This window comes from Protopterus annectens, chromosome 8.part0 (genome assembly GCF_019279795.1).
Source record: "Protopterus annectens isolate FY-2018-M chromosome 8.part0, PAN1.0, whole genome shotgun sequence".
NCBI lineage: Eukaryota > Metazoa > Chordata > Ceratodontiformes > Protopteridae > Protopterus > Protopterus annectens.
Genome location: NC_056741.1, coordinates 889799265 through 889817812, shown reverse-complemented (window position 1 = coordinate 889817812; position 18548 = coordinate 889799265). Strand labels below are relative to the sequence as shown.

Below are 18548 nucleotides of genomic sequence, written 5' to 3'. Positions count from 1 at the left end.
GATGCTAAAATCATTCAATATGCAGACGATTCAACCTTAGTCTGTTCTGCCTCAAACCTCTCTGAATTGCTGACTAAAACCCAAACTGCCTTCTCAACAGCTGAAAACTGGATGTGCCAGAACCACCTCTCTCTCAATGCAAATAAATCAAAGATTCTACTATTCCCTCCCACAAAGACCCTTTCCTATGATAAAAACAACTTCAAAGTCTATAGTCAAACCAACTCACCTATAGAAATGGTCCCCTCTGCCAAACTACTTGGCATTACTGTAGATGAATACCTCAAGTTTGATATTCATATTCAACAAAATATTAAGAAAACCCACCAAAAGCTAGGTATGCTGTATAGGAATAATTGTTTTCTCTCCAACTCTACCAGGCAAACTCTGGCCTCGACTTATCTTCTTCCTTCCTTATTATTCGGAGCCCCTCTCCTAACCAACCTGTCTTCCTCTATCACCTCTAAACTAGAAAACTGCTACAACAAAATCTTTAAATTTGCCTCTAAATCTAAAAATACCACCCATCACTGCCTAACCCTACAATCCCTGAATTGGCTTGAACTCCCAAACTACCTAGACTATCTCCAACTCACTACTGCATATAGACTCATATTTCACCCAACAAAATGTCCCGCTCTAACTAACATCCTTCCCCCTTATACACCCAACAAAGCTCTCAGATCTGAAAATCAGAACTTAATTACTATCCATAAACCTAAACGTCCTGCTGGCCAACTTCTCCTATCTTTCTCAGTAGGCAAAAAATGGAATTCCCTTCCCTCCACACTAAGAACCATACCAAACTCAGAAAACTTCAAAACCCAACTATTCAAAGACCTGTCCACTAAATGGAAATGTACCTGCTTCACCCAACCTAATCAAGCTCTAACCTCTCATAGTTATCTTCCTATGAGCCTATCTAAGCTCTCAACAATTTCTATAGCTTCTCTCTAAGCTCTCAACAACTCCTACAGCTACCCTCACACAGCCCAACCTTGTAAATATTGTAAATAGCATTCTGCTGTTGATGTGTGTACGTAAAGCGCATTTACATTTTCTTAAAAGGTTTGTATGTAAACTGTTTCCACACCTAACACATATCTGTTTTTCTCAAATGAAACTGTATGATCCCTACCTTCAAGCTTAATGAATTTGTTAACTATGCATGATATTGAATGCACTTATGAGTAACTATTCTACATAATATTAACTATCAGTTGTGTCTAAATTGTATAATGCATCTTGGAGCTTTTTCTCCCCGGGCCTCCACTGAAAATGGGTCAATTCAGCCCAGTGGACTTCCCTGGTAATCAAACTGTAAATAAATAAGTAAATAAGTAAATAAATAACTTGACAGGTCCTGTTTCAGACTGCTCAGTAGGAAGCCTGGTATGTTATTTGGCCTCATAGAAGAGGTGTCCTTTGCTTTTGAAAGTGCTTGAGGACTTGTTCTAGGGAGATTTGACAGAAGGATGTTTTTACAGGCTGTGTGATCTGGGAATGTAAAGGGGAGGGGGGGGGGGTGCAGTTAGAGTTAAATTTATCCACTAAAAGACTGGCTATGTCCTCAACATCCGAGTATGTGATATCATTTACATTTACCTTTGTGGCGTGCTGGGCATTGTTTCTGAGGTTTCTAACGAAAAGAAGGCTTTATGGTTTTCTTTTGCCTGGGTAGCTGTTTTTACATCACATCTAGATTAGGTTGATTTGATTAAGGACAGGGGTTCCTTATTAAGTATAGCAAAAGCGTTTTTGACATCTTTGGTAGTTACATTTATTATTGAGTGCAATGAGTGTTTTTTTTTATTGCAGAACCTGTTCATATTTGGTTCCACAGTAGCTTCAGAAGGAGGCATATTCATCTATGCTTCTATTCATATATGTGCATAGAACTTGACAGTAAAGGATTCTGCATACACAGCTGGTCATCAGGTTTTAAGGGAACATGGAATTTAGCGAGGTTATCACTCAGTTTTCATAGATTAGCCTTTGTATAGTGTCTGAATAGAGAGGTATTTGATGATGCTTCCAGCTTCAGTCTTATGATGAATGTGACTTACTTATCATCATGGAGGTTTGATTCCATCAGCCTCCATTGCCTATCTGCGCAAGTCACTTAACCAGGCAAGTGCTCCCAGGCTGAGTCTGAAAATGGTCCATGGAGATCAGTGCTCTGCCCCAATAAACAATGATAAATAAATCCAATTTGATAAGTAAGAGAGTTACAAATGGTGGGGAACAAAGCAGTCCTGTGCTGATGACAACTACCTGCTAATTTAAACAAACTGACACAATGTATGAGAGATGTAGTTATATTAAGTTATTGGAGGCAAAGCTCTTATCGAAACCCACTACAAATGGCAGACAGGCTATTACACACAATATGGACAAAAAACATAGACATAATACTTAAACAAGGACAGGATTTTGTTGAACGTTACTGGATATACAAGTCTCCATGTTGATAGAGAGGTACTTGAAATCTCCAAGGAGAATGGTGTTTCGCCTAATGCATAAGGAATCCTTACAAGTCAGGTAGGAGGTATGGGCCAAAGTGGACATAGAGGGTATCCTGTTGTTAGCTATAATGAAATAAGGGTTTTTCTTAGTGGCAAATTGGACATGGAGGAGTTCCAGGTCATTATCTTGTCTAACATGCCTGGATGCGATATTTTGTTTTGCAGAAATAGAGACACTAACTCCTTTAGTGCCATCATGTAGTGCGGTGGGCCTGAACACATGGTAAGTATTGAAACCCTACACTGATGAGATGCTCTCAATGGTCTTGAACCAGGTTTCCATGATGAGGCATGTATCTATGCATTCCGGGGTATTCAGTTCCTGTAAGTAGTGAAGTTTTTTGTTTAGGCTTCTGGAATTGAGCAGCAATACTTTATGTTGTTCCGACTTTGTTTTCTTAACTCAGAAGTTTTCAAAGACTGACATTGACTATGGGGGATGACAAGGTTTTAGCCAATATACTAAAACCTTGTCGGGATAGGTGCAACCTATCCCTGGCAAAGCAGTTTATATGGGTCTACTTCAGAAGACTGACAAACCAAGACTGAATCCCAAAAGACTTCTTTTTTCAGCTTTTCCCAGTTAGGAGTTGCCACAGCAGATCACCTGTCCGCTCATGATTGGCAGTGGAGTTTTTATGGTGTCGAGTTGTCCACAGAAGGCACACACACTCATGCCTAGGGCCAGTTTAGAGTGTCCAATCCACCTACAGCATGTCTTTGGGTTGTGGGAGGAAACCGGAGCACCCGGAGAAAACCCACACGACCACAGGGAGGACATGCAGACTCTGTACAGAAGACACCTCAGCCAAGGATTGATCCGGAGAATCTCTTGCTATGAGGCGGCAACGCTAACCGCTGCACCACTGCGGCCTCCCTGCTCTCTTTTAATCAGATTAATTTAACCAATTACATTCCATTATACTATTCTTATTGTCTCCTCTCTGTTTATTTTAGATGTATTAATCTTTCTTTTCCACATTATCTGTATTTCTTGAACCCCCATTGTCTGTTCTTGTCCTCCACTTATTATGCAATTTCTATTGCTGGCTACTATTTTCACTTTCCCCTAGTACTATCAATGTCAAATTCTAAACATAAGTACATAATATGGGGATAATCTCTCTGCTTGAGTACCCTCTTTCTTAGAAAATAACCTTTCTATTTGAGTATCCTGTTTCTTAGAAAACTTTTAATTGACATAGAAACATTATTGCAACCTTGCGATTATGTTCATGCCCAGACAATCTCCCTTGAATGGACTATACCATTGCTTCAGAGCTGTGACATACCACCCCCCCCCCCGCCCATTAGTGTGGAAACTTAAATAAGCTTTATATTTAGAGATCACTCTCTTCTTCACTTACACATTATTGTTAAGATTCATCAATCACACATTCAGCTCTTATTCAGATCTGCAGAGTAAACAAAATAATTTCATAATAGCAATTAACATCTTATTATACATGTCCTTTGATCAATGTAATTTGTATCTGTGTGCTGTAAAGTTTTTTTATCTCGTCAGTTATGCTTGCCAACAGCCATTTGACTCCTATGAGGTGAACAGTGAGTTTCAGGGCAAGTTTCATTCTCTTCTGCAACAGACCCTCTAGACAAATGACACTCCACTTTTACTGGACACTCCATCTACCTTTTTAATTGTTATCTCCCCACCCCACTCAGTATGTAAGGACTGCATTATCTCTGCTCTGTCTCAAAATGTATTTATATTTGCTAAACAACAGAAACACATTGTCAGTGCACAAGGTTTCAGCTCATGGCACTTGCTACTCATCCTTTTGTCCTGTCCTTTGTTGTATATGCTTGTCTGCCACTTAATCAACCCTTCATTCATCCTGTGGTTCTTTTAATACCATTTCAGCTGAATAAAAGGTATTAACATCCTCAATAAAAAACCTTGATGGTTGTAGGATATGCCAAGCTAAATATGTGGCCCTTTAGCCTGCAAAGCCTCTATAAAAGCAAAAGCCATCTGTCTGTGTCATGTTGGAGCAGAATAGTCCTGATCTACAAAACATATAGAGTCACCACAGCTGAGATGCAATTCATGCTTCCATAACTGTGAGAGAATTCTGTCTTTCAACAGATAGTTGGCAAACTGAACTAGAATCACTTTCAGTGTGCATGTAAAAGCAGCCTAGCCAATTAATACCAAAAATACTGAATAAGGGAATTTGCCCCTTCTCCACTGTTGCACAGTCTTGGAAATGGTATATATAGTTAGCAGAGGAATGCAGGGGGCTAGCCCCCCTGCATCCCCCCCCACACGCCCTGCTAACCAAATATACCAACTCCAAGACTGTGCAACAGTGGAGAAGGGGCAACTTCTATCATTCAGTATTTTGAATTTTCAGTCTTTTAGGATTCAGTCTTTTTGTTTTTCAGTCTTCTGAAGTAGACCCATTTATATACATACATATATATATATATTTACATACACACACACACACACACACACACACATATATATATGTGTGTGTGTGTGTGTGTGTGTGTGTGTATATATGTATATATATATATGTGTGTGTGTATGTATATATATATATATATATATATATATAGATATAGATATAGATATATATTTTATTTTACACACACATACACACACATATATATATATATATATATATATATATATATTTTATATATATATATATATATATATATATATTTACATACATATATATATATATATATATATATATATATATATATATATATATATATATATATATATATATTGGATTCCCCCCTTGAATGATATCAGAAGCTAAGCCAGCTGTTCAAGTCAGTAATCTTTTGTTCATATTGCAGTATCTTTCTCCGTAATGGTAAAATGCTACTCAAGACTAGGCTTAAACTTGCCTTCGTCACATATTCCAATCATGACTCTCTTCATATTGTCCGGGAAAGTATGTTTTAAGTTGTTTACTCACATGTGTACTATAACTGTTATATCAGTACTTGTGGTGCAGGGACTTGAGAGTATGTGTGATGCAGCAAATCCTGGCATTCGATAAACAACTATCTATGACCCAATCCTTACTCAGCCTTGTTAGGATTGCATTAGTGTGTCTCACTCTGAAGCCATCTATGACTGGGTTGTTTGATTATGTAGAGGTTTGCCTCAAGGGCTTTTAAATTTAGAAACTGAGAGCCTTAAATGCATATTTTATGGTGGGTGCTGCCTGAGTTGATTGTTTATGAGGTTGCTGGGGTACTTGTTTCTTAGGATACATTTAGGAGGTCTTTGTGGTCTAGGTAGATTACTTTTAAGTTGGTCTATGTGTTTGGTCCATATTGTGTGTGATAGGTATAGTGTGATATTGTGTGTTACTGACGGCCTGTTTGCTGTTTGTAGTGGCTTTAGGTGAGAGGTGTGCCTTCAATAACATTATAAAACTACATCTCTCACACACTGTGTCAGTTTGTATAAATAGTAGGTAGTTGTCAGTAAATATGAGGCAATTGCTACATTTTCTCAGGATGCCCATGTCAATCAAGCTGTTTATACAGAGGGAAAGAGAAGTTCATGGTTCTAGGATTTTACCAATGTGGACTTAAAGGGGGAATTAGCACCTTTGAGGTTTGGAGTTGATAACTGGAGGTGCTGTCTCCCTCTGGTAGTGCAGCTAGTGCTGGTCTCAACAGTGCTGTACAAAGCTAGGAATCAGTGATGTTCATCATCATAATCCTCAGCTATACAGATTTTCACAGAATGTCCAGATTTTTGCTTCATATTTTTGGTCTGTTCCTCATAAAAATTGTCTTTTTTTGACAAATCACTGGGATGATTTAAGGATTAAAGTCGCTATAGAATGGCATGCAGATTTCATATCCCTCAGAAAAATACAAGCTAACACAACCCTGTTATTCTAGCAACTAAGTTTATAATAGCATTATTTAAAATGTGTCTCGATTTTGGGGCCTTTGTCCCCCCATTATGTGTGGGTTTGTCCAGATTTCTTGTGCTAAGAGGTTGAGAGGTTTGTTCATCTTTCCCAGTGCTGTAGTGGCTATATGGGTAGTGTCTCTCCCAAGACACAACCGGACAGCTTGCAAAATCTCTGTTTTCCTGCCACACTTCCACGCTGACTGCTGATCAGTCAGCCTTGAGGAGGGAAAATAAGCAATCAGACGGGAAAATCCCCAGTACTTCCTTTCCACCATGTGAAGAAGCAAATCAGAGACTTCACTTGAACAATGACCAGCTCTTCAACTCCTTTTTCTGTCAGATAAGTCCCGTTTGGGGAACCCTTCCACAGAAAAATTTTAATTATTTATTGTATGTATTTACATTGTTTTAAAAAAGTGTTTTATTTTTATTTACTGTAGCAATTCGGGCCCTTTAAGAAACTTGGTGTTTCTTAATTACCATCTGTTTCCTGTCTGGGACTGTTACTTTTAGCCTATGTAGGCTATTGTTGGGGATTTATTTGGTTTAGAGATGTACTGCTTATGAAAACATTTAATTTTTTTATAAAAGTTTGTGTGGGGCAGTGTTTTATCTGTGCAGGGACAATGACAGAGCATGTAGTACTTGTGTTTACACTGTCACAATGTACCTGCTATTTTTTAAGTTTAAATTTTTACTTCTAAGGAGTTTCTGACAGATGTTTAGTGTACTTTTTGCACAGAGCCGGATCATTGTCAAATGAATCCTCCTTACCTGCAGCCAAGGCACTGTCCCACTACTTGGCTCTCTGCCCCCAAATTATGATAAACACTTTTCAAAAGTGTCAAGTGTGCATACAATTTTCTTCTTTACTTTTGAAATTATTATATAGGTGTGTATCTAATTTAAAACAATATTTATCATTTGTTGAATCTCACCAGGTTAGTAGCCTCTTTTCAGGAAAGACCCAAGATGATGTTTATATTATTAGGGGAAATTTGGCCAGGGCATTGCCCACTTCTAAGGGGAGACATGAGGAGGTATTTATACAGGAAACTTTCCCTACGCTTTTCAATAGTTGCCATAGGGATCTTTTAACTCTCTAACTAGAGCATTACAGAAACACGCACACACCTTCTGTATAAGACAAATCACTAATGCATTCCTGTTTGAGCAGCTATGAAGTTTTATGCTGCATTTGGTAGTTGTCTACCTGCAAAGACAAATTAGCTAGCTCCAAATGTCCAAGTTTGATTTTCTTGCTGTTAATGTGGCATCAGATCATGCTCATTTCTCATATATACCCCTTCTGTACTCAATCAATCTAACTTGCAAATCACTAATTCTTCCCTGTTGGAGCATCCAGAAAAGTTAATACTACATTCAGTAGTCCTATACAAATCCATTGTTAATGAGCAGCTCTAAAGCTTTTGTTTTAGTTTTTTAAGCAGCATCAAATCAAATCACACACACTTCTTTCAGCATGTATTCCTCTACCTCATTGGCTGGTTCCTAGCAGGAAATTAGATGTGATGCTTACTGAGAGGTAGACAGATTCTATAAAGCAGCAGCTGAGACGCTTGCTGAGAGCAGAGGAAAAAAACTTTTATTTAATTATTAAAGCAGCAAAGAACTTCCGCGGTGGTGCAGTGGTAGCATTGTTGCCTCACAGCAAGAGGTTCTCCCGTTCGATTCTTGGCTCGAGTGCGGGGAGTGCCTTCTGTATGGAGTCTGTATGTCCTCCCTGCGGTTGGGTGGGCGTTCGAAAGACATGCGTAAATGGGCGTGCCTTCGTTGAAGGTTGAACGTCGGGCTGGCACCTCGGCATTCGTCAAAATCTACTGCAAATCATTAGCTGACCGGAGTCCCGCTGTGGCGACCCCTAACCGGGAAAAGCCGAAAGACAACAACATTAAAGCAGCAAAGAAGGAAAACTTTTTTTGCTGTGTCCGGGGACACTCCCTCTCCCAGCAAGCAATGGGCTCCAGGCAGCTACCTTGGTCATCAGATGCTGGCTCTAGCCCTGCATGTAGTGCATGTGTTAATGCTGTGACAGATTACTTTGCATTTTTTTTTCTTTCAGACTAACTTTAAAGGGTTCTGACAGGATTTTATTGTACTGCTTATGCATTACAGGGTGTGAAGTGCTTGTGTTTATATTGTGACAACTTATCTGCCATTTTTTTCTGTCAGACTAATTTTCACTTAGAAGGGATTCTGACAGGATTTTAGTATACTGGTTGGCCATTATCAAAGCACGCAATGCAAGGTTTCATGCAGGTATAACTTACCTGCCATTTATTACTGCCAGACTAATTGTACTTGTAAGGGGTTTCTGGCAGGATGTTATTCTGCTGCTTATACATTACTGTGTTTCCTGGTCTTTGTTTTTAGGTTTAAGTGTAAATGTTCTGCATGTGTAAATGTTAGAAAGCTTGCTTTCTGACCAAATAATTCCAGCAGTCCTAACAGCATCTGATTCAACCTCCTCAGTCACAGCATGGGTACTTAACCTGCTCCTGCTGGTTGAATTCCACAGTTCTTAGAAAGAAAAAAATTACTTGGCTGATAATCCTTGCTCATTATACGGGCTTAATCAACATCTCATCTGATAGTGGATAAACCTGCAATGGCCATTTGTCGTTCCTCAGACCGCACACCTCTGCTGCTTCCTCAGGTGTAGTCCCTTTGGCCATCATGAATCAGGGGTCAGCCACATTTGCTTCGGCTGTTTCCAGTGTCTGAGTTCAGGCGTGGGCGAACCATCATAACTGGGACATGGAGTTTCTCAAGCAGATGCTACTGGATGTGTTTGGAGGAAGAGACCTCTTGAAGGGGCACAGATTCCCCTCCTACTCGGTCACAGAAGATATTTCTTATGGAAAAACAAAAAGTGAAATATTGTTCTCTTGAAGACTTGGTATCAATAATAACAGATGATTTTCTTACCTTTGCTAAGTAGTTGTTACAGATAGTTAACTCATTCCCTCCAATGGAGATCTTGAAGTTTGCACTGTAACTTCCAATGGGCGGAGGCTAAGCTTATTGATAGAATCAAATTATGTCCTCACATTTCAAAGAGGTGTTCATCCATCTGGAGCCTTAGGGGTTACTAAAGAAGTGTAAATGCCAAATTCTTCAGCACAGGCTATTTTTATAGTGGTAGTAAGTCACATTAAATGCAGCAACTATTAAGTTAGTAATATTTTGTAAATGTCTTATAATATCTCAGCAATCTGTTTATCGAGCTGAGAGCTTTCATATAAGGCTATGCAGTTCTGACTGTGCTACTTGGTTGTTAAGATTTTTAGAAAAACATGAAATTTATAACAATTTGAATAAATGTTACATGAACAGAAAATAATATGTCTCTAATAAAACAGGAACAAACCACTTGCTGACAAACAGGATAAACGCCCAGTGCTCCAGAAAAACTTGAATAATATTAATGAAACCAAAAGGAGCAACTAGGCTGATGCAGAGTCACAAGTAGAAATGAAAGACAAAATCCTCAGGTTAAAATCCAAATGAAAGGCAAAATCCTCAGGTTAAAATCCAACTTTAATTCCACTGCAGGTCAGATAAGCGCTTTCACTCATTCATTTGAGCTTCATCAGATCATATAACAAAGACCTTCAAGTACATAGGCTACATTTATACAGTTAAAACATCTCCTATTGGCTGCTTCTTGTTACATATTCATGAGTTAATCTAAGCTTAAAGATATATGCACATATAAACATAATGAGATGTATAAAATGAATATAAAAAACATATAAAAAACATATAAAAACTCTCCATGAACACTCAAGATGCTCTAATAAATATGTATATATATATGTCAAAAGAAATCTATTTCAAGGGGTAAAAACATATATGTTCCATCATTTATTATAAAATCTACAAACATTCCTCCGTTTGTTTAACATAGGTTTAATGGAGGCTCTCTCATTGAGACCTAAACCCCTATCTGCTCTCAATCTAACTATCCACATACTCTCCTTACTCTCAGTATGGTTCCTGATGTCACCTCCTCGTATACTGGGTTTAATATTCTCAAGAGCTCTAAATAGGAAAAAATGTTCAGGACCTGCTTGGGCTACGTGCTTAGCTAAGGCATTGTGAGGTGAATCCTTCCTAATGTGGTAAAGGTGTTCTCTTATCCTGTCTTTAAAACGACGATTGGTTTTGCCAACATAAAATGCATTGCATATTTGGCACACTGCCAAATAAACTATATGAGTAGTATCACAGGTAGCTACAGCACATATGCTAAAGTTAGTGTGCATGTCAGGATGTTCAAAAAATGGACTGGGGTCAAGAGAATTACAATAATTACAGCGTCCACATGGTTTTGTGTGTTCAAGAGGCATTGACCATTCATCCCTTTTTGAATAACATAGCATTCTCCTTAAATTTAATTTGTTCCTATATAAAAAAGAGGGTTTAGTCCCCACAAGTTTACCGATGGTGTCATCAGTACGGAGAATAGGTCAGTGTTTCATAATAATATTCTTGATTGCTGGACAATCAGTACTATATGGTAAAGAAACCCTTACGTGAGTTGATCTATCATCTCTACCATTGTCTGTTGTAACGGATCCACCAGTAATAACTGGTCCAAAATAAGGGGCTGCTCTGTTCAGTCTAAGTTTATTGACATCTAAGAGATTGGACTCAATCTCTTGTGAGCTATAGCCCCGTTCTTCTAGCCTTATCTTGAGGTCACTCACTTCATTTAGGAAGCCTTCTTCTGTGGCATTTAGCCTAGAGGTTCTCATCCCTGGCCTCTAATGATATTCTTAAAATATGCTGTGGGTGCATACTATCACGCTGTAATAGAGTATTAAAATAGCAAGGTTTCCTATAGACACCTGTATTAATCAAACCACATGCTAACTTTTCTATATACAAGTCAAGAAATTCTATCTTCTCTCTAGAATGATTCATACTGAAGGTTAAATAGCCAGTGAGGTTGTTCAATATAGTATGGAACACAAACAAATCATCAACACTGCCTCTCCATAAAACAAAAACGTCATCCTCGAAACGTCTATAAAAAGTTACATGTTGTTTAAACATTTCTAAATTAAAGAGACTCTCAAATTCCCAAAATGCCAAAAACATGTTTGCATAGCTGTTGGCACAAGGTGTGCCCATGGCTACGCCACCTCGCTGTTGGTAAAACTTGTTGTCATAGGTGAACAGATTGTTATTCAAAATGAGTTCAAGGAAATGTACAATGAGGTCTACTTTAACTGATGTATATTCGCTATGTAAGAGTAGATACTCAGTGATATAAATCAGGCCTATGTTATTTGGTAACACAGTGAACAAGGACTTGATGTCAAACGTTACAAAAATCAAGTTATCAACGTCACAAATGCCACCTAAGCAGTCATACAAATCTGTTAAAAACTGTTTGGAATCTTTCAGTACAACTTTGTTCTTATTTAATATTGGTCGCAAATGTTTCTCAACATAGACAGAAAGGTTTTCAGTGATCCAACCCTGACCAGACACTATGGGTCTCATTGGTGGGTCAATGGAGTCTTTGTGAATCTTAGGTAACCCATGTATTGTTGGTACAAGTGGATTCTTAACGAAGAGATAGTCAAACAATTCTTGATCCAAGATATCACCTTTCAACATATCTAATAACATATTGTTTACGTGACTAATAGTGGCTTGCACTGTTTGTTCGTTAACTTGTAAATAGAAATCATCTTCCAAGAGTTTAATCATAGCATCATGATATTTGCTAGTGTCCATAACTACTACCCCCCCCCCTTTCTCAGCTGTTTTGTTGTTTATGGTCTGTAAGGTCTGGATTTTAAGTAAGCTAGTCTGCTCCTCTAGTCAAATTACCATTCTTCCTGTATTTCTTTAAAGAAAAATATTCATACAAATCATCCTCAGTTAGTTTCAAATATGCCTCAACTAACGGATGATTAGGTGGGACAAAGTTGCTAAGCTTCTTAAACTTTGGTGGTCTAGTAACGTTATTGTCTGTCAATTCACTATCAGTTTTATCATGAAATAGCAGTTTAAGCATAAGATTTCGACAGAAAAGTCTCATGTCTACTACAGTGTCCGTAAAGTTACTGTGTGCACTTGGTATAAAGTTTAGGCCTTTACATAATAATTTCTCATCACATTCAGTCAACAGATATCCTGAGATGTTATGTATCATAGAATCTGCTGGTATCAAAATTTCAGCTGTATCTAATTTACTTTGTTCTTCCACATCTTCTTTATTGTCTGATGTGGTACAAACTCTTCTGATAATTTGCGTTTCTGTCTCCCCCTGCTCATAGAGCGTCCCCTTGTTATATTCTTGTCCTTTCGGACTGGGAGGGGAAAAGGGAGATTTTAATTTAGGACAAGTCTTCGTTTGGCCTAAACATGGGCATTATAGCGCTACCATTAAACCTAATGACTATACTAGTGTTAGACAACTGAGTTCCGAACCTAGTACTGGTTCTGAAAATGTTAATGTTGTTAATAATGCTTGTGAAGCTGTGGATATTACTAACTGTGTACATAACAATGTATCGCCTAGTAATAGGGTACAAAATATAGCTAACATTAATAACACTACTACTTCCAATGATACTGATGATGTAATTACTATTTTACATAGTGAGAGTGGATCCAGCTCTATTAATACAAACAATAAAGAAGTTAGTCAGCCTACTACTGTGAATAATAGTGCAGACAGAACTAACTTATATCCAGCAGTACATGTTGTGAAGGGACCGATCAATAAGAGGTTGTCAGTAGATGACGGCATAGTGAGATCCAAGTTACCTCACAAAGTACATACCACCATCACTACAGGAGTAGTAAGTGAGCTCCCTTTTCCCCTCCCAGTCCGAAAGGAAGAAATACAGGAAGAATGGTAATTTGACTAGAGGGGAGCAGACTAGCTTACTTAAACTCCAGTCCTTACAGTCCATAACCATCAAACCAGCTGACAAAGGTGGTCGGATAGTAGTTATGGACACTAGCAAATATCATGATGCTATGATTAAACTCTTGGAAGATGATTTCTATTTACAAGTTAACGAACAAACAGTGCAAGCCACTATTAGTCACGTAAACAATATGTTATTAGATATGTTGAAAGGTGATATCTTGGATCAAGAATTGTTTGACTATCTCTTCGTTAAGAATCCACTTGTACCAACAATACATGGGTTACCTAAGATTCACAAAGACTCCATTGACCCACCAATGAGACCCATAGTGTCTGGTCAGGGTTGGATCACTGAAAACCTTTCTGTCTATGTTGAGAAACATTTGCGACCGATATTAAATAAGAACAAAGTTGTACTGAAAGATTCCAAACAGTTTTTAACAGATTTGTATGACTGCTTAGGTGGCATTTGTGACGTTGATAACTTGATTTTGTAACGCTTTGACATCAAGTCCTTGTTCACTGTGTTACCAAATAACATAGGCCTGATTTATATCACTGAGTATCTACTCTTACATAGCGAATATACATCAGTTAAAGTAGACCTCATTGTACATTTCCTTGAACTCATTTTGAATAACAATCTGTTCACCTATGACAACAAGTTTTACCAACAGCGAGGTGGCATAGCCATGGGCACACCTTGTGCCAACAGCTATGCAAACATGTTTTTGGCATTTTGGGAATTTGAGAGTCTCTTTAATTTAGAAATGTTTAAACAACATGTAACTTTTATAGACGTTCGTGGATGACGTTTTGTTTTATGGAGAGGCAGTGTTGATGATTTGTTTGTGTTCCATACTATATTGAACAACCTCACTGGCTATTTAACCTTCAGTATGAATCATTCTAGAGAGAAGATAGAATTTCTTGACTTGTATATAGAAAAGTTATCATGTGGTTTGATTAATACAGGTGTCTATAGGAAACCTTGCTATTTTAATACTCTATTACAGCGTGATAGTATGCACCCACAGCATATTTTTAAGAATATCATTAGAGGCCAGGGATGAGAACCTCTAGGCTAAATGCCACAGAAGAAGGCTTCCTAAATGAAGTGAGTGACCTCAAGATAAGGCTAGAAGAACGGGGCTATAGCTCACAAGAGATTGAGTCCAATCTCTTAGATGTCAATAAACTTAGACTGAACAGAGCAGCCCCTTATTTTGGACCAGTTATTACTGGTGGATCCGTTACAACAGACAATGGTAGAGATGATAGATCAACTCACGTAAGGGTTTCTTTACCATATAGTACTGATTGTCCAGCAATCAAGAATATTATTATGAAACACTGGCCTATTCTCCGTACTGATGACACCATCGGTAAACTTGTGGGGACTAAACCCTCTTTTTTATATAGGAACAAATTAAATTTAAGGAGAATGCTATGTTATTCAAAAAGGGATGAATAGTCAATGCCTCTTGAACACACAAAACCATGTGGACACTGTAATTATTGTAATTCTCTTGACCCCAGTCCATTTTTTGAACATCCTGACATGCACACTAACTTTAGCATATGTGCTGTAGCTACCTGTGATACTACTCATATAGTTTATTTGGCAGTGTGCCAAATATGTGATGCATTTTATGTTGGCAAAACCAATCGTCGTTTTAAAGACAGGATAAGAGAACACCTTTACCACATTAGGAAGGATTCACCTCACAATGCCTTAGCTAAGCACGTAGCCCAAGCAGGTCCTGAACATTTTTTCCTATTTAGAGCTCTTGAGAATATTAAACCCAGTATACGAGGAGGTGACATCAGGAACCATACTGAGAGTAAGGAGAGTATGTGGATAGTTAGATTGAGAGCAGATAGGGGTTTAGGTCTCAATGAGAGAGCCTCCATTAAACCTATGTTAAACAAACGGAGGAATGTTTGTAGATTTTATAATAAATGATGGAACATATATGTTTTACCCCTTGAAATAGATTTCTTTGACATATATATATACATATTTATTAGAGCATCTTGAGTGTTCATGGAGAGTTTTATATGTTTTTATATGTTTTTATATTCATTTTATACATCTCATTATGTTTATATGTGCATATATCTTTAAGCTTAGATTAACTCATGAATATGTAACAAGAAGCAGCCAATAGGAGATGTTTTAACTGTATAAATGTAGCCTATGTACTTGAAGGTCTTTGTTACATGATCTGATGAAGCTCAAATGAATGAGTGAAAGCGCTTATCTGACCTGCAGTGGAATTAAAGTTGGATTTTAACCTGAGGATTTTGCCTTTCATTTGGATTTTAACCTGAGGATTTTGCCTTTCATTTCTACTTGTGACTCTGCATCAGCCTAGTTGCTCCTTTTGGTTTCATTAATATAAAAAATAATATGTCTTTACCTGCACTAGGTCAAATTTCAATACAGCTATCTTTGTCTTTGTGTAAGCCTAAGATGAAATCTCCTAATACTTTGCATGTAGTAATGCAAATAAGAATAGTCAATTTTTCACATCTAGAGGCACCAGTGGGATGCAACTACAGAACAGATGAGTCTGACAGCCTTCATGTCCTACAGATCTCAAGCCCATTTCTCTAATACTAAGGAAAACTGGCCCTCACAACCTCCTTGGGAAGTAATTTCTTTTCTCAGTTTATTGCCAGGATGAATGGGGTGTTTTTGTGGGAAATACATGTTCACATTTATTGAGGAGACTTTTTAATGTTACAAGTAGATTTACGTCATTCTTCTCCTATTCCTCCTCTAGTGCCAGCCTTGGAGTAGGTATATTATGTCTGTAACAACCCTGATTCATAAGCTGCAGTCACCATAAAAAACATATAGGTAATAGACTACTGTTACCATCCAAGCCTTACCCTATGGATATTGAGGGGAAGGTTTTGAGACAGATTTAGTATTAGAATTTTTTCTTCTTCAACTTTTGCAAATAGAATTATTTGGTAACTATGAGTCCTATATGTGGCAGGTTGTGCCTGTCTCAGTCTAATTATTTTCACCATGTCTGTAGTAGCTAATCCTGCCTTAAGCTTATGTATAATTGTGTAGATGCTGTGTCTGAGGCCCTGGCTTCTGCTTCTTTTGAGGAGATATATTTGGTGAATTGTTAAAACTTTTTGATTAAAAGTCTGTATGTTTCAATTCAACTTTAAAAAAAAAGTTAAGTATAAGGGGATCTGCATTCCTGGGCTGCCCTCTGCTAGATGGAGCTTTAGACCAAGATCCCATTTGCTAGAGTTAGTGGAAACTAAGGTAGATACAAAATGTCCTGTAGCATGTATGAAAAATGTAGAGGTAGCTACTTTTACACATTCACACATACCCATTAAATTTGGTATTTACATTTTTGGTTAAGTGCATATATTTTATCTAATTCCCAAACTTTTTGTCACAATTAGACATTTTATTAACTCATTCAGTATCCTTTGTTTATTATACAATATCTCATTACACCTTCCATTAAAAGTGAACATACAATCGTCACTAAGATTCTGTTTATAACATTTTTATAGGTTTTAAACTATCCATACAGTTACATATGCAGTTTAACTTTTCTTAATACATTTTCTTTAAAGCCCATAACAACCTTTTCCCAAAACCTGTATGTTCTGTTACACTTAAAAGTGTACTAGTACAGAAGAGAGTAAAATCCCAAGAAGCAAAGACATCCCTGATCAGTATCAGCAAGAAACCACGATCCCTCATAAAATCATCCAAGGCTAGCTTTGAAAGAAAAATTGCCAAGGACTCCAAAGATAACCACAAAGCGTTCTTTAGCTACGTCAAGAACCTAAGTAGAAACTCTCAGATCTGCTCTGAGTAAGTGCAGAATGGCACAAAATAAACTGAACCGACTGATATTGCCAACATTCTGGCAGATAAGTTTAGTGCAAACTTCACCCCCCTCTCACCCCCTAAAGGGCCCATAACCATACCAGAAGAATGTAGAGCCCCGGCAGTCACTGACACACAGGTTAAAACAGCCCTATCCAAAGCCAAAAACACAGGTTCAATGGAACCGGACGGTGTCCCAGGCTGTGTCTTACACGAACTCCAAAATGAACTAACTCCTCACCTAAGCACACTGTTCAAACTCAGCCTCTCTACAGGCTACGTACCCATAGAGTGGTGCACAGCAACAGTTATCCCGCTCCACAAAGGTGGAGCCACAACAGACCCTGGGAACTATCACCCTATAACCTGACTAGCCTGGCCTGCAAGGCTATGGAGCGCATCATCATGGAACTCATTAACAGAGACATTGGGAACCTCCAAACATTGGACCCTACCCAGTTTGGCTTTGTTGAGGGCAGGTCATGCCTCCTAAACCTGGTGGACTTCTTTGAGACAGTTACCAAGGCTTTAGATGAGGGAAAGGAGGTCCACACAGCCTACCTAGACCTCGCAAAGGCTTTCAACACCATTCCCCATTCTGGTATTATAGACAAGCTCACCAACCTGAACATAAACCCCTACGTCACGAGATGAGTTGCCAATTGGCTCCAGGATAGAACCCACACAGTGAGAGTTGCAGGCTCTAGGTCCGACTCTAAACCGGTTACAAATGGCATCCCCCAGGGCTCAGTCCTGGGACCCCTCCTGTTCGGTATATACTTCTCAGAGGTACAGGTAAGCACACATGGACTATGGCTGACCAAGTTCACAGACGACTGCAAACTGGGGGACATAATTGACTCTCCGACTGATACAGACATCCTCCAGAAGGGTCTCACTGAGATGGATACCTGGTGTCAAAATCATGGCCTCAAGCTAAATGCTAAAAAGTGCATAGTCATCCCCTTTGGAAAAAACAAAGTACCCATGAACTACCACATACATGGTAGTCCCCTAAATACAGAAAGTGTAATAAGGAATCTGGGGACCCAACTAGATAGTAATCTCTCCTTTGATAATTATATTGCCAAGGTGGTTAGAAAATACTTCTATGTGGCCCACCTAATCACAAAAGGGTTCGCATCTAGAACAAAAAAGGTTATTGTGCCCCTCAACTTATCACCCATCAGACCCATCATAGAGTACAATGCCCCATTTAGGATGTACCTTACAAGACATCTGCAATAGCTGGAAAGACCAAAGAAGTACCTCACCAAGAGGATTACTGACCTCAAGCAGATGCTCTATGCAGCC

General features: G+C 38.4%; 1 protein-coding gene across 6 annotated transcripts in view; it reads left to right on the top strand.

Annotated features, from left to right (window-relative positions):
- Nucleotides 1-18548, top strand: part of LOC122809137 (plasma membrane calcium-transporting ATPase 3) — a 4021470-nt gene that overhangs the window by 431726 nt on the left and 3571196 nt on the right. The gene's annotated exons all lie outside the window — the stretch shown is intronic.